Genomic DNA, 22,589 nt, shown 5'->3' with positions numbered 1-22,589 from the left:
AGGATATCTCTGTATCTATTATCTCTTAGAACTGCACAGGAATATACAATTACCTTAAAATAAAAAATTTACTTAAAATATTTTTTACAATCATGCCAATAAATTTAAAGATATATGATAGGTGAAGTAGGGTAGGGACACAAGGTTGTAAAGATCTTTCTGGATAGAAGGGATATCACATGCAAAGAGACTTGCCACAGACGAGATCATGTTGCATTCATTGAATAAACATAATGAAGAGCCCATGTGGCTGGAGTCTAGGAGACAGTCGTTCAATAAGTGGTTGGTTGGAGTACATAGTAACTGTATCTTGTTGAGTCTTTTAGGACATACTGAAGTTTTGCTCTAAATTTTAAGTGCCTTTGTTTGACATGAAAGTGGGAGAGGTTGTTTAGAATTAACTTTTTAGTAGATACAGCCAAGGATAAATTTATATTTTAGAAGTTCTATGAAATTGAGAAATTCTTACTGTTATAAGATTAATTATGTGTGTCTCTTGGCCAGATTTTCCCATATTTATACTGCAGGTCCATATCTTCACTGGGTATTTGACCTTGAGCTAAGTATTTAACCCCTGTAAACCTCAACTTTGCACTGGTATTTACACAGGTATGCCTACCTTGTGATCACCAAACCCTCATAAGTATGTGACCAGGATAAAACAAAATAATCCATATGCAACACTTAGCATAGTGCTTGGCACCTATTAAGCTTTACAAATTAGCCATTAATTTCTGTTTCTCAGAGACTTTTATGAATTATACAACTAATATAGATCAATTATATAAAATGTCTGAAAATAAAGATGAAATAAAATTTGAAATACCAGTTATGGCACCCTGCATCTGTAAACACCATTAAATGGCCATGTACCAGTTAAACTCAATTATAATGGAAAAGGGAGTTATGAGGGACAGCTAGGAGTCTGCCATGTCAATCTTCCTCATTAATTCTAAGGGCCCAGAACAACACTTTTCCATTGCTATATATATCCAAAACAGAGAGGAGCACAATAAATATTTGCTAAATGGATGGGTTAAATTGAAGTTGCTACATAATGGCCTCTGTTTTCCCTGTGAAGTAGTAGGCAAGATCTGCAACAAAGAGAGGAATGAGTGAGAGCGAGAGAGACAGAGTTAAGGAAGGTGGTGAATCTTCAAAACAACAACTGCAGAAATGTTAAACATCAGATACACAAAAAAGAATTAATGCTAAAAAGTGCTGAAGTTACTTACATTGAATGTGAATACCATACAGATTCAATATCACAAATCAAATATTTTTCTCTAATATGCCCTCCAGTTTGGGCTAAGATTAACATCAGAGAAAGGTGTAGCCAAATTCATCTAGTAGTAAGGGCAGGCAGAACAAGAGTAGTGAGAGTAGAAGAAATAAGATGTGTGATTAAAGAGTGAATTCTGCATGGAAGGAGGTTGGAGTTGAGGTGGGATAGTCTGTAGATATTAAAATAAAAAGATGGAAACATGGATAGAGAGTATTGATGTAAAGACAGAGTTATATAGGGCTAAGATAGTGAAAGGTTAGAATGTTAGAATGCAGAAAATTATGTATTCAAATAGTTCTATACCTCATTTTTCAACAGGGCAATGATAAGGTTCAGGCAAGGTCTTGGATGCATTTTGTTCACTATATTATATTTATATATTGTCAATTATCTTGTCCTATCTCACATATTACTAAACCATTTGTATCTAGGTCAAATTATAAATATAGAAACAATTGGGATGATCATAATAATCATTTAAGAGTGTATTTTTTTATGTTTATTTAATCAATTGAAATTTTGAAAATGTGTTTCACAATGTAAAAGTGTATTTGTATAGCATTATTTTATCACACATATAAGCATGTAAATATAAGTATATCGGGAATACATACCATGATATCTTCATGTTGTACAATAGAATAGATTTTAGATTAACATCCAAGAGGATGAAAGAACAGATGTCAGTAGGGGCGCCTGGGTGGCACAGTGGTTAAGCGTTTGCCTTCGGCTCAGGGCGTGATCCCGGCGTTATGGGATCGAGCCCCACATCAGGCTTCTCCACTGGGAGCCTGCTTCTTCCTCTCCCACTCCCCCTGCTTGTGTTCCCTCTCTCGCTGGCTGTCTCTATCTCTGTCGAATAAATAAATAAATAAATCTTTAAAAAAAAAAAGAGAACATGTCAGTAGATAGTAATTAGATATTTATAAGAAAACAAATATTAGAGAAGAATCGAGTTGGAGATAAAGAATAGTGACTGAAATTTAACACTAATCTTAAATTTAATCTGACATATTTATTCTTTAATAAATAGAGAGCATTTTTCAAAAGCAATATTAAAAAATATACGTAGAGGGCCCACCTGGGAAATATTGTAAACAAACAAAAATAAACAAGAAATGTAAAAAACTTAGATGTCCCTGAAAAAACCATTTAACCTCTCTGAATCTCAATTTTCTCATTGGGAAATGAAAAATAATTGGTTGTATTTCTAGTCAGTGTTGTTTTCCAAAGTTTCTTTAAGGCAATACAGGAAATAAATATAATACCGTATTTGTTTTAATTTAAGGATAATCTGGGGGTGCCTGGGTGGTACAGTCAGTTAAGTGGCCGACTCTTGGTTTTGGCTGAGGTCATGATCTCAGGGTGATGAGATCGAGCCCCGCCTCAAGTTTCATGTTCAACATGGAGTCTGTTTGATATTCTCTGCCTCTGCCCTTCCCCTAACACACACTCTTTCTCTCTCTCTCAAATGAATAAATAAAATCTATAAAAAATAATTTAATCTAAATGAAGAGAAAAAAGAAGGAAGGCAATTAGATGAAGTCAACAGAAATAATCCTGCTTATTAACAGGATTACTGGAATAAAAATTTTTGTGACAGGGCTTTATGTTGTAAGTCATAGTCTATGCATATGCAAAGAATTATTTTTGTTACTAAACAAATAAGAGAAAAAAAGAGATGAGAGGATGTGAGATGCAAAGAACTGATGTTTCCTACCTCAGCCATGAATATCAGTATGACTTTGGCTGCCATTAATTCAAGAAAGTAGCTAAGGTTTCAGGAAGTTGTCTTTAGTCCTTTTGACTCTCCCACCTAAAAATGACACCATTCTTTGAAACAAAATAAAGGTCACTGATGGAGAAACTCATCTCTAGAGGAAAGGGATAGAAAAAGCAAGGCAGCAACAGTGCCAACAGGAGGAAGACTTAACTGACATAGCCAGATGAGCCACAAATTTGAACCAAAAGAAATTTGTTGGGAGAGATTGAGTCTGTCTTTTATCTTTTACACAGCTGGTTGAAGGAATAAACAACTTCTAAAACCATAATCATTGGCTATTTTTATAGAACGCATATAAAAAGAGGAAGACTTTTCAAGTGATTAAATCCTCGTCAGACTTTCAATCCCATGTATCAGACATTGCTTTTTTTTTATTCAGTTTCTTTAATTCTTTATTTGATTCTTAGAGATTGAATTTTCTGTCTATATGGATTTTTCATAGGAATGTATGTATAAAGCAGTAGGTGGCACAAAGATAATTATTAAATTATACTCACTTCTTGGTATCTTTGGAAATGGTAGCTGTAGCAAAAAAATGACATAATGATAATTATTAGCATTTTGGGTACATTTATATGAATAAATATATGAACAAAGTTGAATGGCAGAAAAGGAAAGATCTAAAGACACACACAGTGTATATAAAAATGTGATAATTTTAAAATTAAAAAGTTTAATATCCGAAAATAACATTTTATAAAATGTTCTATTATTTGGCATTATTTTTGATTTGTAAAAAATAATTTGTGTCCAGCTAAATACTATATTAGTTGTAAAATCAAATTTTACTATTACTTTTTGATTATATTATATATGACTTTCCTGTCCAATTGTTATTTAAAAGGACGTTGTAGATGAGCATCACTAAAGCACTTTTCTATAATGCATGAGCTTGTCTTTTTGTGAACTTGTTGTTAATAATATAATTATCAAAATTATTTGAATGAGCTACATTCTGGAAATGTTCTCAGATATTTTTGTCATATGCTTTTTTCTTTCTCCTGATTGTACTTTAAAAAAACTACCAATTCTGATAAAAAAAAATTCCCAGAATAGCTATTCAATTGTAGCCAGCAGATGTCTCTCTCAGACCCATTCAACCAAGACCATGTGTCCCTTTCTCCTCCTTGAGTTGGAACTCAACTCAACATGCAATGCAACTTTGTTTAGGACATTACAATATAATGTTACTTGTTCCTTGAAGTACTATCAATATTATTTAAGCAGACTGCTAAATGTCAGGATGACCTAATTTCCAAAGCAAAGGAAGAGGAAAAAAAGAATAGTTCTTTTATCTTTAGAGAACTCTGCCTGTTCCAAGAAGAAGAAAAATATGAAACATAGTGAGGCTGAATGGGTAAAGGTGATGGCAACTAAAGGAAAAAAATAAAAAAAAATAAAAACTGTAATTCACATCTGTAAAGAAATATATAATTCTATCAAAGGAAATATATAACAACAATACGTGCATCATTATGCAACATTTGTGTACCTACAGATTTAGTATGCTCTGAATGTACTAAATGCAGATTTATCAAATAATGAAAACAACACAAAGACTAAAAATAAATGTGTAATCAATTGTATGTATGCACAACACAGCAAGTTAGAATTTAAAGACATGGTCAATTTTTTTTGTTTACTTTCTTCCCTTTATAATTGTTTCTACAACTTTTTGTTGGCAAAGTGATTTACTCAATATACTCCCTTTGCACTTGTATTATGAACTGCTATCAAACTTAACAGATGAGGATTAATATTTTTAAAATTATTGAAATTATATATATGAGTTTTCCAAGTTTACACCCTTTTTACGTATCATTTTCTTTAAGGTTTATCTAATTTTTTGTTTTTAATCACTGGTTATATACCTTTCCAATTAGCTTTTGAATATATAGCTTTGAAACCTGACACCCAGATATACATGAACAATTCCAAAAGTAGAAAATAGCAATTTTGCTTAATAAAATCACTCTAGATATGTTAAATTGGCACTGATCCTTTGATCTGAGTGTTAGGGGAGGTCATTGAGAAGATGTGACTGCTGGTTGACCCATCAGCTGGACCCAGGCAATCAGAGGCTCTTTACCCTCTTCCTGTCTTTGGAATATATGTTCAGACCACTATTTCCCTACTAGCAGCTGTTTCAAAACCACAGCCTTGAGAGCATAAGGTGGTGTTGGGACCATTTGGACTGTACAGGTGACTGAACCCTATTAAATTTCTATATAAACTTTTAAGGTTCTGGCTGGTGGAGGCAGAGATTTACTTATCTTGGGTCCATTGAAGAAAAGCCCAGTATGTAAATTCCTATGCTTTTTAAACCTGCCCCCTCCCAATCTGGAGTGGTCTGTCTCTTTCCTCAGTCTCTCCTTGCCCTAGGTGTATGGAGGCCAATTTCAAATTTCACCTGAAAAATTCCTGGGGTTGCACACCAACAGAGTTGGACCATTCTATTTGTTGGTTTTATTAGTTATTCTTATTAATTTGCACAAACTGAGGTCCCATAGATCTATTTTTTGATAGAATTTCATGTTCATTTCCCAGCTAAAATTTATTTCATTCAGCCCTGTCATGTTACGATCAAATCATTTATAAACATCCTTGACACTTTGTAAATTGAATAGGTAATACATACTCATAGAAAATGGTAAATAACATAGAGGCTGGCTTTCCTACCATAGCTATCTGCCATTTTCCCAGTTTCCCTATACATAGACAAGTTTTGATACTAATTCCTTCTTTTTTTTCCTTTGTTCTTTCTTATGTATATAGAGAAAGCATGCTCAAACAGGGGAGTAGGGGCAAAGGGAGAGGCAGAGAATCTTAAAGCAGGCTGCACTCCTAGCACAGAGTCCTATGCAGGGCTTGATTGCATGACCCTGAGATCATGACCTGAGCCAAAATCAAGAGTCTCATGCTTAACCAAGTGAGCCACCCAGGCATCCCTAGTTCTTTCTCTTTATAAAGGTATTAGATACACTTTAAATATTTAAATTCCTTTCGGATACACCTTCTACTCCTTATCCAGTACAATACTCCAAGGCATTGAAGATGCCATGTAAACTCCTTTTGATAGTGTCCTTCTTTCTCACTTTAATTCATAATACTGAAAATAGGACAGCAGCTTTCTGAAACACTCGCAAGTTTTCACCACGCCCTGGCTTAAATTCTCCTTGTGTGCTGTTATGTCACACTATTCTATATTTCTTTTAGTCAATCAAATACTACAATTGAACACTTATAATGTACCCAACACTATTTCATGCATGAGAATATAGCAATAAAAAAAATTAAATTAATTAAAGCTAGAAATCCTGTAGTCTAACAGGTGTTTTGAGGTGGTTCTTACAGTTAAGTAGTCATATTCAGAGCTATTTGACATAAATATTGAGACTTAGCTGCAAGAATTGTATTTTAAGGGCACTATTTCAGTTCCCAGGAGAAGTGACACTTGACAGAACCGTATTTCTGGACAAAATGATGCACTTAAATGGGAGATAAGAACTCAAGATCTCAGGGATCATTCAGGGACTGTGTTATAGATATAACGTGTGAGTCTCTGTGTGTGTGGTGGGCAGGGTATTGGTTACAGGACTAGAATCTGAGGATCCATGAAACAAGACTAAATAACTTGATTGATTCAATGCTGGGAAAATGACCGGTTATCCTGTTTCAATGATGCGAAGTGAATTTATTAATTTGGCTCTGTCAAGGGCATTAAGACAAGGCCAGACCAAGACCTGAATAATTTTACTAGTAAAGATATTATGAGTCATTTTTAGATTCAGAGACATTATTACTTACATAGAGAAAAAACAATTAGGTAAAGGAGCCAGCTTCCCATTGTCTTTGTCCCAACACCAAAAAGGATGACCTTAAAACTAAAGGAGCCAAATGGCTAAAACATGGGAAAGGGATACCTTGTTGCTGAGGGGCTTATTCTAGACTGCTGCTGAACAGTTTCATGTGTCGAAGTTTCATTCTGAGTGTAAAGTTCTGGAAGACTCATATCTCATCAGAGCCAGGAGGTGATAAGAAACTGTCTCATGTTAACCTCCTGGGGAATCTGGGTGAAGGGAGTGAGTGGGATGGCCTTGCAGACTCTCTTTATTTGCCTTCATATCTTCTTGTGTTCTGGTAATATCACAAAGCATTCTGCCAAGACTCAGATCAGCTATGGTTCATATTTCTGCCCATGTGAACTCAATGGATATGTGCAAGTTTGCCAAGGCGCCATGTGGAGTTCTCCTAAAGGGACATGGTCAAAAATTTTGGAAGTCACTGAAAATACTTAATGTGTTTCTTTTCATTTTTGTCTCCACAGATATTTCTAACATGCTATATGAAAATTGGATCCATTGTCACTTGCTGTTTGTGTTACGCCAGTTTTAAACATCTTTCAGATCATCTAAAACATAATGTATAAAGTGGCATTGTTTCTAGCAGTATACTTTATTAAATTTCAATGGTAATAGACTACTAACCTCACCCACTTCAGAAAGATCCACTTTATCCTAGTGTATATAAGCTCCACTTCAGTGATCATCTTCTCAGTCATTCCAATTGAGCAACACTTGTTCTTGCCCACCATATTATTTGTGTTGCTGTTACTCTGACTCAAACACAACTCCTAAAAATGGTCACAGAAATCCCCAACAAGTAATTTTCCTCTGTGTAAATGTTTACCTAGTCTGATTAGACAATATTTTATTTTCTGCCTCCTTTTAAGAATAAATAGCTTTACAGTGATTAAAGTGTAATGCCAAAATGGTTATTCATTATGGATTTTGGTGTCTGGTGATCTAGAATTTACTGTTATACTTTTTAAAAAACTTTAAACCTAAATTAAAAGTTGAACCCTGCCATTATGCACAATGCATATTGTAAGGACACTTAATGGAATCTATCATTTTGGTGCTAACAGCTATTTTCTCCTCATAAATTCTCTTCACAGATTCCATCCACACTGCCAACCAAAATTAAAAAAGGAAATTAGAGGAGGGAAACAGAGCAATATATACATTTCCTTTTTCTTTTAAAATCAGGACAATTCCCTGCTGACCAATGGAAAAAACAAAACCCAAATAATTAAGGTATATTTGACCCCCTCCCTCCAAAAAAATCACATTTCCGGCTGCACAAGAAAAAGAAAGAGATAAGGATGGACAGAAAAACAGAGAGAAGAAGGAAAAGAAGGGGGAGTAGAAGGAGAAAATATAACTAATACCTTAGGCATGATCACTCTGATTTAGACATTTTGCCATTTTTTTAATTCCAGTATTTGTTAAGGAACTGAAATGTTGCAAAAGAAGTTGAAGTCTCTTAAGTATCTTTATAATCCTATTTCTCACCTTTTCTTCACTAAAATAAACATTATTTCAGTTTTGTGATAATGCAACCCTTGCTTGAATAAATTTTCCATGTAAGTATACGTAAATTTTCTTCGTGTATTACTAACAAATACATAATATATATTTTTGTAATCATACAAAAACTATCATTTAAGTAAGTGTTCAAAAGCTTCCTTTTATTTGTCTTTTTTACCAATGTTTTAGCTAATCTTGGCCTTTTTAACCCTTCCATACATTTCAGGAAGAGTTTAATCAAATTCTGTGAAATTCAATGAATGAATAGATTTTCTTGGCCGGAACTGGCATCATTACAACACTGAGGTTAGCCACCCACGAACGCGATCTGTGTCTTCACTCATTTAGCATTCTTTTATTTCTTTCAGTAAGTAGCTTTACAAGATTTTCCCATAAATATATTACCTTCCCTTCATTCAATTTATTCCTGTGTAACAGTATTTCTTGCTATGGTTATTGATATTTTTCAAATTAAATTTTCTTTTCCTCTTTAAAATTTTGCTTTGTTTTGTCAAAATTATACATAGAATGAACTTGACTGTTTTTAAATTATCCCCAAATTCCTTCTAAAATCCAAGCAAGTCAACATAGCAGGGAAAAAAAATGTACTCTTTACTTATTTCAAAAAGTAGGCAATAAGAATCCCCACAAATCTCAGAGTAAAGGTGAGGTTGACCAAACCACCAAAGCAGCAGCAAAAGAATAGCAGCTGGGAGAGTGAAAATACAACATAAAAATAACCATAGATTATGGAAATACCTCTCTCTTCCCCAAAAGCCAAAAAATTATTACCACTTAATATAATGTGTTTTACCTTGAGTGGAAATCTGGATAGATGCAATGAGAATTAACTAGAGAAACTGGGAAAATTCCTCACAGAGGCTAATTGCAATGCAAAATCCTCTGAGCAGGTATAGAAGATTGAATATTGCTATTTCAGCCTATCCTCCTGAGCATTTCAGCTATATCAAGCTCATACTCTCTTACAAAGGAAAATGGCTCACATAGAGAACAACTACTAACGACAGCATTGAAAATGAATGGGACAAAGACAGTGGACCTTCAGTTCAAAGAGTATAGGAGGGTATCACAGGGAGCAAATACTTGAAAAAGCCATTAAGTGTGACAATATGCTCCAGATATTTTTTTCTTCTGGTAAACCCTCATTATTTAAGCATAAGATACTAAATAAATAAATAAATAAATAAATAAATAAATAAATAAATAAATAAAATAAAATCTAACTCCATGCACATGTAATACAAGAAAAAAAAAGATACAAATAAACTATATATTCAAATGAATAATGGAAAAACACCAGGAATTCATAGTGACAAAGATGAAATAGTAATTTAATATATTTAGTGAAGAAATTTTTTTTAAATTATGCAACCATTGAAAGACGCTAAAATTCAAATGTAGAGGCTCAGAAATATGTCTAGAAGAGGTCCTAGTTCAAGATAGTGACATACGAAGACTCTGAACTCAGCCCTTCCAGCACACATGCTGAGTCTACAGCTCCATATAGAACAATTTTTTTTTCTTAAAGCATCCTAACTGCTGGCTGAGTCATAACTATACATCAGGCAAATGAGAAGAAAACTATATTGAAGTGGCTATGCACACACAGACGCGCACACACACACACATACATGCCTACACTGGGATATTATTCAGCCATAAAAAAGAATGAATTCTTATCATTTGTGACAACATGAGTGGATCTCGAGGGCATTATGCTAAAGGCAATAAGTCAGACAAGGAAAGACAAATACCTTATGATTTCTCTTATATGTGGAATCTAATGACAAACAAACAAACAAAACCTCAAGCTCATAGGTACAGAAAACAGATTGGTGGGTGCCAGAGGCAGGGCGTAGGAGGTTAGAGAAATGGATGAAAGGGGTTAAAAGATAAATAAATAAACAAATAACTGAACACATAAGCTATTGGTGAAGACCACCGAGAAATCTATTATAGAAGCTATTCTAATAAGGATATCTCTTTCTAAGCTAGGAATGTAGCATTAATTTTAGCACTCCTTTCAAAGAATTTTTAGTACACTTTACTACAGTCAGGACTAAGGAGCATTAGGCAAATTAAACATTAGGAAAATAAAATTAATAAAACAGAATTAACAAAAACAATGTAACAAAAGTGATATGAGTACATATCTACAATAAATTAAAAAAAAAGAAATTATGTCTAGGTGAACAAAGTTATGCAGGACCTGTAGGGTATCAAGAAAGAGATCTTGGGTGGGGACTGGCGAGAAAACAAAGCAGAAGAGCAAAGAGAGAGCACAGGAAAAAAAAAAGAGAGGGAACAAACACAAGACGGAAAAGGGGGATATATAAAAATATTAGAGAAATGAGAAAACAAAAGAAGGGAAGAAAAAACATTTTTAAAAGTTAAATGAAAATAAAGAGTAAATATATTTAAAAATTGCCAGTGATGAAACACAAGCTGTGGTGAAGATGTAATAGCAGGGAACAGATTTATAATCCCACTGAAAACAACCAAAAAGCATAGACAAGAAGAAAAGAAAGAAGAAAGAAAGAAAGAAAGAGACAGAGAGAAAAGAAAGAATGAACAACCAATAACAAGGTGTTTTTCGCCTATTTTTAAATGTATTTTCTAAAATTTTTTGTGGAAACATTGTATTAAATTATATTTTACCAGCAGTATGGGAGAAAGCCTCGGGCCATTTTTAAAGTTTTATGTGATGGGAAGAACTTGCTGCTTTGTGCTTCTTGATTTAAAAAAGTTGAAAAACATTTATATATTTATCATTTATTTTCCTCCGTCTGTCTTTTTTACTTATTTTTCTGGTAGTGACTTTTGTTTTTTAAATTAAGACTTTATTTTTTAGAGCAGTTTTAGATTGACAACAAAACTGAAAGAGAAGTACAGAGATTTCTCATCTCTCTCCCTTCCCCCACACAGGTGTGGTGTTCCACATTATCAATTCCCCCTCTAAATGGTATATTGGTTACAGTCGATGAACCTACACTGACACATCATAATCACTTATATCATTCATAGTTTACACTAGGGATCACTCCCAGTGTTGCACATTCTATGGATTTGGATGAATGTATAATGACATCTATCCATCCTTATGCTACCAGACAGAGTATTTTCACTGCCTTAAAAAGATAGTTTTTAAGACACTGAACATCAGACAACAGAAGACAGTGACACGTGAAAGAGAAGCAAACCAGAAGAGCCCTATCCCAGCTTATTGACTTGAGAAAACTTCCAAGCCCCATGCAGAGCCCTGAAGACTCTCTGAGTTGCAGTAGCGGAGTAGAGACCCCAGGAGAACTAAATGGCTATAATTTACGAGAGAGAGAGTTGGAGAGGAGAGAAATGCCCTGGGAGAAATTTCCGCTATCTGCAGTGAGTCTCCCCTCGAGTATGCAGCAAAGGCCTGAGCAGCTCATGCATGTGAAAGAAATACATGAGGATGTGGAGGCAGAACATTCAAAAAGATTAGAGGGAACAGTGCCTGGTGCTCACACAGGGTAGTGAATAGTATCTGTTCCCGCCAGCCAGACCGGAACATCTCAAGATTAATAGGGCATTGAGTGGAAGACTCAGGAGTCCTGCCTCAGGAATGGGGAATAATAAGCCCAATACTTAAGCACTGCTCTAAAACCACCCAAAAAAATGGAGCTCCTGGGTGGCTAAGTCGTTAAGCGTCTGCCTTTGGCCCAAGGCGTGATCCCAGGGTTCTGGGATGGAGCCCCCGATCGGGCTCCTCCACTGGGAGCCTGCTTCTTCCTCTCCCACTCACCCTGCCCATGTTCCCTCTCTCGCTGGCTATCTCTCTCTCTGTCAAAAAAATAAATAAAATCTTTTTTAAAAAAATACAATAAAATAAAATAAAAATAATAAATAAATAAATAAAACCACCCCAAAAAATCATAAAAGCAGGACCAAAATGGATTCACTGTTTCTAGATAACTAACCCTTCTCCTAGAACAAAGATCAAAATACTTACAGAAAATTGAAACTATATGTACCATTTGAATATAAAACATAGAACAAGGCATGATAATAAAAAGGAAAATATTTAATGAATATGGAATATTTAATGATTTTAGTATCTACTTTTCCCTTGAATTTGGTGTTTGTTTTTCCCCTGGATAGATTTTCATACTTACTATCACACACACATACACACATGTATTATTCATTTATTCATTGAACCAACAATTATTGAGTACTAATTGTCACATCTTATTCTAGATATTGGACATAGAGAAGAAAGAACATAGACCAAAACCCTTCTTCTCATGAAGCTAACATTATGGCAAGGTAGGCAGTTAATATAAATATCGAAAATATGTAATATGTTAGATGAGTATAACAGATAGAAGGAAGAGTGTGGTCTGTGTTAAGGAAACTTTCATGGACAACGTGCTTTTTAAGTAAGGGGTTAAAGGAAATGAAAGAGTGAACCATGTGGATAAGTGGGGAACAACAGTGCAGGCAGGGAAGAAAGCCAGTACATAGTCTTTGTAAAAATATACTGGATGTGTATAAAGTACAGTAAATAAAAATAGGAATAGAGGAAGAAATCAGGAGAAGATAAAGCCAGAAAAATGAGAGTGTGAAGCCATACAGTAGATGTAGGCTGGAGCTATAGGCCATTGTAGGGACTTTCAACTCTTGGTGAGACGGACACATTCTGGTAGTCTTTTATACAAAAGAGAGGCATGATTAGAGTCACACTTTTGACAGGAAAATTCTGGTACGTTAACAATGAACTGCAGGGGGGATAGGGACAAGGATGGAGAGCAAAAAAGGTCACTTGGGAGATGACTGCAGTCATCCATATGAAAGATAATGGCGGCTCACGGGGAGGATTAGTCTTCAGCAGTTTGAGTTACCACTAACAGAAGTTTTCTAAAAAATCTATACATGGAGCATGTGTAGAGGCAGTGTGGTAAACGGATCAGGAGCTCAGTTTTGAGTATGGTAAATTAGCTTTGTATTAGACATCCGAAGTGAAGATGTCAAAGGGGTAGCGGTATATGTGAAGCTGGATGGCAGGGGAAAGAAGATTACAGGTATATAATTGGGAGGCATTAACGTATAAATGGCATTCAAAGGTCACCAAGGGAATTAGCATAAATAGAAAAGAAAAGCAGTCCACATACTGATCCTCAGTAAAATTATGATTTTGAGACAGGGAGGAAGCAGTTAGGTGCATGAAAGAATTATCTTTTTAGAAAGAAGGAAAAGCCAGAGAGTGGAGTTTTCTCAAAGCCACAAATACATCAAATGATGATAATGGAGCAAATAAAATAAACCTGAGAAATAACAATGGAATTCTCCTGTTGACAGTCATCAGTGACCTTGAGAAGAGCCATTTTGGTTGAGTGGTGGCAATGAAAGCTTGTTGGTAGAGGTTCAGTAGTGAGTGGGAAAAGGAAAATTGGAAAAAGTGAGTATAGGCAAGGAGATAAATGGAGCAGTCCTGGAACGAATGTAAAGAAAGACCATTTTGCTGTTTGTTTTTGGTTTTGTTTTTTATGAAACAAGTCCATATCTATGCACTTACGGAAAATTCCAGTAAAGAGGGAAAGTCGGTGAAAAGAGAAAGAGAAAATTGCTAAGCAAGGACATTGCGATAGACGATGGGCTCTAGTTCACAAGGAGAGAGGGTGAAGATGCGTGGTAGAGAAGGGCACTATATAAGCTCAGATGCAGGTGGATTACTGCAAATAGTTGTGGGGGCTCGTGGAAAGTCCCTTCTGATTGTCCCTATCTTCTCAGGGAACTAAGTGGTAAGGTCAATGGCTGAGAATGAGGTAGTAGGAAGTGGGCTGGAAATTTGAGGGAAAAGAAGGGATGAAATACTTGTGGGGAAGCTTACAAGTATAAATGGAATAATGAAATGTTAATATAATGTCAGGCAACTTGAAAGCACATATTCTGGGTTTATGATTAGAAACTTCAATTGAGAGCAGGCTGTATGTATGTGTGTGTTTTCTCGCCACTGGTGGTGTGCAAGTGTGTATGTGGAATAGCAAAAAAAATTTTTTCCATAATAGCATGATGAAATCAGAGAGGGTCAAGAAATTTGGATTTCTAAACTGACTAATAGAGAATCAAGGCATGCTACGTGTGAGGAACAGAGAAAATGTTAGGACCAATGGACTGTAAATATTCTAGGTCGAACTGTGTCCCTTGAAACATATGTTCAAGTCCTAACCCCTGGTACCTGTGAATGTGACTGTATTTGGAAATAGTCTTTGCAGATGTAACCAAGTTAAGAAGAGGCCATGCTAGATTAGGGTGGCCTTAATTTAATGGCTGCTGACCTGGGTTGCTCAGTCGGTTAAGAGTCTGCCTTCAGCTCAGGTCATGATCTCAGGGTCCTGGGATCAAGTCCTATGTCAGGCTCCCTGCTCAGCAGGGAGTCTGCTTCTCCCTCTGCCTCTGCTGCTCCCCTTGTTTGTGCTCTCTCTCTCTCATTCTCAAATAAATAAAAAAATTAAAAAATCTTTTTAAAAAAATGGCCAGTGTGACCTTTTATGAAAAAGGAAATTTGACACAGACACAGAGGTAAGACAGCCTTGTGAAGACAGAGGTTGAGAATGGAGTTAATGCTGCCACAGGCTAAAAAACACCAACAAGCCCAGAAACCACCAAAAGCTAAAAGAGGCAAGGCAAGATTTTTCCCTAAAAGCTTCCAAGGGAGCATGGCCCTGCTCACCCTTGATTATGGATTTCTTGACTCTTGATTATGGTCCCCAAAATTGTGAGAGAATAATTGTCTGTTGTTTTAAACCACTCAGTTTGTGATACTTTGTTATATAGTAGCCCTAGGAAATTAGCACAGTAAATCATAGGAAGATCAAAGATGTGTGCATACCAGAGATATTTAGTCCTGGAGACAGGAAGTGACGGCTGGAGCGCTCAGGATTGAGAGTTTATCCATGGCAGTGATAGTGGAGGGAGTGTGAAGATCATTGAATAAGAGAACTTCAAGAAACTGAGATGCCAGGGAATTGCACGGATTCTCTTTGTGGATCTTAAAATCTTCAAGAATTATGACAGTAGTAATATTAGAGAGAATGATGAGAACGTAGCAGTCAAAATATTATACTAATACTGGGAACTGATTTCAGGGTTGCAGACAACAACAAAAAAGAAGGGAATGGATAGAATCCTCTGAAGACATTAAGATTTAAAGCTGATATTATTTTGTGAGTTTAAAAGCTCCATTCAACTGGTAGCATGCTATATGTATTCTTCAAATAGAATTTTTATGTAGCCTTATATTTGACATTTATCCATATAAATACATGTCCACCAATTCTCCTGTGTAATATTCCATTCTATAGCTAGGCCAAATTTGTTCATCAATTCCTCTGTTAATAGATGTTTAAGTTTTTTCTAGTTCTTAATATTAAAAGCGTTCTTTTTTTTTTTGTTTTTATCCTATTGTACCTATAATTTTGTCCCCATTATTTTTATTTATTTATTTATTTTGAGAGAGAAAGGAAGGGATTCATTATAATCTTTACAATAAAATGACTATGATTACAAATCTCTTTAGTTAAACATGTACACTTGGCATGGTATTTTAAAAAAGAGTGCCCACTCTTAATTTCGGCTCAGGTTAAGATCTCAGGGTCATGAGATTGAGTCCCACATCAGGCTCCTGGCACAGCAGGGAGTCTGGGTGAGATTCTCTTTCTCCCTCTCCGTCTGCCCCACCCCCACTCTCCTTCTTTAAAATAAATGAATAAACTTACGAAAGAAGTGAGTAGTGTAGTATATAGACAGCATCAAGACTAAGGCCAAGTTCTTGCATTAAATTGGGGTTACAAGCACAGAACCTATGCAAGAACTTTGTTAGGAGAGTTTCAAGACACTCCCCATGCTCTTCAGGGGCATGGATATGATGAAAAAATTCTCTCAGTGCATTGGGCAAGAATTGATTTCTAAAATTATGCAACATTACAAGGTCATCCAAGACATCTCTCCTTTCATCAAGATAGAGTCTCAGGTTTTTTCTTCCAATTCAGTGTTCTTATACAGAAGATTAACTTTTCTATTTCCTTTGGTGAATCTTCTAAGAGATTCTTGGACATAAAATAGTTTACTCCCTCCTCTGGGTTAGCAGTGAAGGTGAGGTTGCCTTCCTCCAGCTGCATATATAATTTTCTGAAAGAAAATCCTAGAGGTGGGTTCTCATTATATATGGAACTGTGACCCCAAGTGGATTTACATAACCCTTGCCATCTTTCGCAAGGTCCTGCCAAACACATGAAGATAAGCAGAGGTCAGTTGCATTCAGGCAGGACAGGACAGTAAATCTTAGCTTGTGGGGCAGCATTTCCAAATTAATGAATCCTTCCTGTTCTTTAGATTTCCATGTCTTCCAAAGATGATTTATATCAATGCCTCCTTGGACTTGTTTTGTGATGACTGGTGTTAGAAATGTTGCTGGCAGCCATCCTCCTGCTCCGTTCTCTGCTGAGGGAGCTTTGCTTACTATCGCCTTCCTGCTGTCGCTGCTGGTTCCTGGCCACTCTCTACAGCCCCTGACCCATCTGCGAGCGGTTCGAAACTGGTTCACGTGATTGTGGGGGTCAGTGAGGCAAGTGTGGAATCTGTAGGGCACGCTGTCAGAAAGGGCAGGCTGGAACTCTCTGGAATGGGCTGAAAGTGCGGTCCATAAGCAAAATTTCTTCTTCTGGGCGTCTGCATTATTTTCAAGTTGTGTCTCCTATCTTTCTTTGTTATCTATCGTACTCAAATTTTTTTGTTTTATTAGCCTTTAAAACAACCAGGCTTTTAAAAAATATATATTATTTGGTTTTTCTTTGTTTTCTAGAAATAATAACTTAAAATTGTTTTTTATTTTATCATACTTATATTCCCACTTCAAGATTTTGTGGAAGCACTATTATTGATATTATTTCACTATTTCAGTAAATATTTATGTCATTTATTCTGATTTTTCTCAGTTTTTAAAGAAATTCACTTGAGATTGCAAATTTCTATGGTTTCTGCTACATTTCACAAGTATTTATTTAAAAAAGTCCTTTCTATTCAGTTATTGATATTTTGTAATTTCCAGTGAGGTATTCTTTGAATTTAATTTTAATTCATAATATGGAGAATATTACCTGAGTTTTCAGTTGTTATGTTTTGTTTTGCTTCTTACTTGCCCCTTTTTTCTTCTGAGCTTTATGTCTTCTTTGTTGAAATTCATCTTCTATTAATTCTTTCAACAGTGTTAAAGCCTCTCATTTTTTTGTAAGAAAATATTTTTATTTTCTAGTCAGTCCTGAATTATGATATTCAAATAGAAGTATACAATGTCTGCCTGAACAATTATTTTTTTTGTCATGAATGACTCCCTTTATCTGTACAAAAGTATATTAATTATTTATTAAGATTGCTATATACCAGGACCTGGAAGATCCTGTCCCATTTCTTGAATTTTAAACTTTCTTACTCATTATATTTTAGGTATGATTCTTTTAAATAAAATTTGTTACTTTATCAAATCTAACATTCTCTTTATTTAAAGAGGCAAATTTATATTTGGACTTACTCTAATCATTTTATTTTGTTTCATATATCTACTCATCATGTTTTATTTGTTCTTTTCACTCCATTTTTGACTTCTTTAAAGTTGATAGAAATTTTTATATTTTCTTTTCCCCATTATAATTTCAGTTGTTATATATATTCCAAATTTTGTGTACTTGTACCTAACATTTTTTTACCTCTTTATAGAAATACATCACTGTTAATTTTACAACTCCAGGAATTTTCACAAAGTGTCCATTTAACCAGCCTCCAGATTAAGAAACCAAAGATTATGAACATTCCAGAAAATACTAGGCACTCGCTGCCAGTCACTATCACCAGCTGCTTACTTTCTGTGTGGTATGTGGAGCTATTTCCTTAGATCCCTCTCCCAGTTTACAAATTCTCTGTTTAGCTCCAACTGATTTCTTTAGTCTTTTCATTGAGTTTTCGGTTCAATTATTGTATGCATACTACTTACAAGTTCTATTTTATTTTTTCAAACGTTCTTTTCTTCCTTTATTAGCTCCTCAAAAGTTTTAAGTATATGTATTTAATAGTTTCCTTATTATTCTATGATTTTAGTTTTTAATGTCAATTTCTGTTTCTTACATCTACTAATACTCTCATGGAGGCTCACTTGTCATGTCTTATAATTGCATTTTATGAATTAGCTTTCATCAAACATTTTTTTTCCGCATCTGATTATATTCTTTCGGTTTCCTTGTTTCTGACAAGGTTACCTAGATTTCAATATTCCAGGAAAAATTGTAGGTGAACATTACAAATTTGAAAGCTAGGTTTAGATGTGTTTGGCTCCAAGGTTTTGATTTTTCCCAACTGCCTTTATACCTTTATACTCAAGACTCTAGACAAAACAGAAATTTTGTGGCCACCTCTTTGTTTGTGTGTAGCATTTTTCTAGTTCACTTTTAATGGATGGAGAATATCTATGAAAGGATTTTCAAGCGGTATTTTACACAGAATTAGAAAGTGGAGTTTAACTACCTCGACAGCCTGGGTCCATCTTTCTTATCTTCCTGTGCAGATTAAACGGCTAGGCTTCAGCCTTGAAAGCCTAAATATAGGGTTAAAATCACTACAGATTATAGGGCCATCAACTCACACCATATTAATTTTTATTATTCTTTGTACTCCTTGAATCTTTCATTTCTTTATGTTTGACTAGATACTATATTTAGAATGTTATTTTACCTAAGACCTCATGTTTGTAGCAGAAAGGAAACTATCTGAGTCAGCTCAGGTCATCATGTTTTTAATAAAAGAAAGGAGTATAAACACTCAACTAACTTTTCCTATTAAAGACAACAAGCAGCTGGACTCATCGGTGTCCCCTTTGCTCTGCTTCATCCTCACGATCCCCTCTTCTCTTTTCCACATTTCTCACTAGGCTCTGTTGTTTCTCCCCAAAACAACCAGAGACCTAATCTCATCACTCATATGCGTCACTTCTTCCATTTCACTCAATTTTCTCCAAAAGCCAAAATCCTTTTCTGAGCTTTAATTGGGTCAAATGTAATTCCTAGAAATAATTTCTCTAATTGTAGGTTTAGGAAAATCAATCTACAACTCTATTTTTAAAAAATGATTTTTTAAATGTTGATTTTCAATAACCTATTGTAGATACTCTGTTAGAGAAAACAAAACAAACAAACAAACAAAAAACAAAGCCCACAAATACCCTAACATGATCTACAAGATTTATAACTCCAAGATAAGAAAAGGCTTGGACAATCATGCACACACAACTCCAAAAAGACATACAGCTATCCTGAAAACCATGGCTTTGCCACAAATTTTGATTAGCTGGAACTGCACGTTATTTATCTTAGACCATATTTAAAGCCATTACTCAACATAGTGAAATCATTCCAATGCCTATTTCAGATTTTCATTTTTATTTCCTTTTGCTTGTATATTCTCTAGAGTCAAATAGTTTTCCTATCTGATTTCTTCAAGTTATTTGGTTTTATGTTTCAAAACACACTACCCTAAGAGTTTGGCTTTTTGTTGCACAACATTGTGAATGTACTAAATAAACAAATGGTGCCCTTTACACGTTAATTTTATGTTATGTGAATTTCACCACAATAAAAAAAGTGGGATTTTTCTCACCACCAACGTTGATAGAGCAGAACCAATTACTTCATACTTGTCCAATGGATTCACTCCTGACTTAGTCCTTGCTTAAGTTCATACATGGAAATATGACATCTGGGGGATTTTGTCTGGCATCCCCTAATTTCTGTGCCCAGTTTCCCATTAATATGTACATTCTGTTGAGTTGGAAGAGATTGCCTTCTTTATGCTTACTATTTCTACCTGCTTAACTCCCACTCACTTTTCAGTCCACTACAATCTGGTTTTCACCTGTGCAATTCCAGGAATAGCTCTAATGACAGTTTCCCCATTTGACAAATACCTTAAGCTTTCTCAATATTAAAAGTGGAGATAAAGAACTTTTTGCTGAAAATCTCTTATTTGTGTATAGACATGTATATGCATATATACATTATATATATATGTAATTTGTTAATGTCCTTGGCTGATTTTCATCCTACCTTTCACATTCCTTAGTATAATTTGCTGATTCTAACTTTCCTATCTCTGTTTTTTTTTTAATTTGCATTTACTTATTTATTTTAGGGAGAGAGAGAGAGCACACAAGTGGTGGGAGGGGAATAGAGGGGGAAGGAGAGGGAAGAGAAAAGAACCTCAAGCAGACTCCAGTTGCATGGAGCCCTGTGTGGGGCTGATCTCACGACCCTGAAATCATGATCTGAGCTGAAACCAAGAGTCAGAACCTAACTGACTGAGCCACCCAGGTGCCCCCATCTATGTTTTTGATGTGACAATATAACATTATTTAGTTAACAGACCTCTTACAGTTTCATATACCTCCTTTGTACAATTTCACCTCACACAAAACTTTTAGGGACATCTGCAGTTCTACTAAATCTCAAACTAATGCAATAAATTATGTGCAATCTCTACCACTACCAACAAACCACTGAATGCCGCTAGATTAAATCATTTCATTTTGAAGACCACCAGTTACATCTTTTCCGATCTCAACTGTGCTCTCGGTCATTCCTTTAAATATCTTCAATCAACTGTCTTTCTCATTCTCCAGAGCAAACATTCTAAACCTCTGAATACCCTCTTTAAGAAAATTCACTTCATGTAAATTCCATGAAAAAAAGACCATCTTAGCTATTCCACAAATATATTGACTGAATGAATTAATAAATGAAATCTGTATTTTACTTACATATTTGGCATCTATATTTTTATTCCGTATATCAAAATGTTGTCTTCCCTACATTTCTAGGATACTGTGAAGACATAACATACATATTTGTTCAATGACTTGTGCATACAGTAGGTAAATTTTGTGTTACAAAATGGTCTGTTCATTCTTCCTTGCTTCTGTCAGCAATCCCTAACTGAAATGCAGCCTAATTACTACTGACTGTTAGTAATAGTCTTGATTGTAAAAAATGTCTCTTCAGACCAATGTCAGTGTTTTTTACTCTAACATTACTTTGTAAAAGGGAAATCACTGCTATCCAACTGATAGTTAAGGAAGGAAGAAATGCTATAATCAGTTACGGGCATTAAATTAAATAGTGAGTAATAATACTGTTCATTTGAAAAGAAACAATTTGCACCTGCATGTTTTCATTTGGCTGTATAATAATATCTTTTAAAAATTATACAATGTTTATAACATTTACTATATTAATAAAATATTCCAATTTTGTAATTAGAGTGTAAGATCTTTGTTAATTCAGCTACAGTTAAAAGCACATAATTTACACAATGTCATAATTTAGATTTTCCCAACTTTTGACCTACGCCATGTGATAATCAAGATAATGAAATTATAGTTCCGTCAGTCTTTTTCACATCATTTTAAATTGATATCAGTTTGTTTTTCCCTATCATTTTTATTGCAAAAGTTTACCTTTATCATCAACTTCTTTTTTTTTTTTTTTTTTAGATTTTATTTATTTATTTGACAGAGATAGAGACAGCTAGCGAGAGAGGGAACACAAGCAGGGGGAGTGGGAGAGGAAGAAGCAGGCTCATAGCAGAGGAGCTCTGCTGATGTGGGGCTCGAACCCATAATGCTGGGATCACGCCCTGAGCCGAAGGCAGACGCTTAACCGCTGTGCCACCCAGGCGCCCCATATCATCAACTTCTTTTAAGTCATTTTTTCACTTCTTAGCCCTTATTAGAACATAGTACATTCTTTATTCTATTAGCATCATGGCCATTTTATTCAATCTTCCCCTTCTGCTAATCTTATGCTGTCTGTAAACTGATTCAAATAATCTGACTTACAAGCCATTCTATTTCTCTACTACTTTTCTGAATAAATTATTTGTACCTGCATTTTCTTCTTCTCCTAACCACTGAAATTAATTAAAAGAAAAGCAAACATGTTTTTAAGTGTTCTTTCTTTAATTTAATCTATCCTGGCTAGAGGATATCTGGAGGGTGAAAATTTGTTCTGAGCTTCTGTAAAACATTGAGTTTTACAGAATGGGCCCAGTCACCAGA

At 35.0% G+C, this 22,589-nt stretch overlaps 1 pseudogene; it reads right to left on the bottom strand.

The window, feature by feature from the left end:
* Positions 1 to 17,022, bottom strand: part of LOC100472957 — a 185,988-nt pseudogene extending 168,966 nt beyond the window's left edge.
* Between the last annotated feature and the right edge of the window lie 5,567 nt (positions 17,023 to 22,589).

This window comes from Ailuropoda melanoleuca, chromosome 5 (genome assembly GCF_002007445.2).
Source record: "Ailuropoda melanoleuca isolate Jingjing chromosome 5, ASM200744v2, whole genome shotgun sequence".
NCBI lineage: Eukaryota > Metazoa > Chordata > Mammalia > Carnivora > Ursidae > Ailuropoda > Ailuropoda melanoleuca.
The sequence above is the reverse complement of the archived record's forward strand: the minus strand, read 5'-3'. Positions and strand labels throughout refer to the sequence as shown.